Genomic DNA, 229 nt, shown 5'->3' with positions numbered 1-229 from the left:
TTCAGGGGTCTCAGCCCTTGGCGCTGTCCTGCCAGCCAGCAGCCCTGCCTGCTCATCCATCCACCCATCTGTCTGTCCGTTCTCCCCAGGTATCCCCACCCTGTGGCACATCTCGGCGTGGCCCAGGGAGCAACATGTCCCAGCATGGCCCCAGCTCTCCCTTCCACTCCCTTGTCCCTCAGCCCAGGCCTGCCGAGTGCTCACACCGTGTTTCTTTCCACAGACTATG

The sequence above is a fragment of the Acanthisitta chloris genome, unplaced genomic scaffold, assembly GCF_000695815.1.
Source record: "Acanthisitta chloris isolate BGI_N310 unplaced genomic scaffold, ASM69581v1 scaffold36728, whole genome shotgun sequence".
NCBI classification, from domain to species: Eukaryota; Metazoa; Chordata; class Aves; order Passeriformes; family Acanthisittidae; genus Acanthisitta; species Acanthisitta chloris.
The sequence above is the reverse complement of the archived record's forward strand: the minus strand, read 5'-3'. Positions refer to the sequence as shown.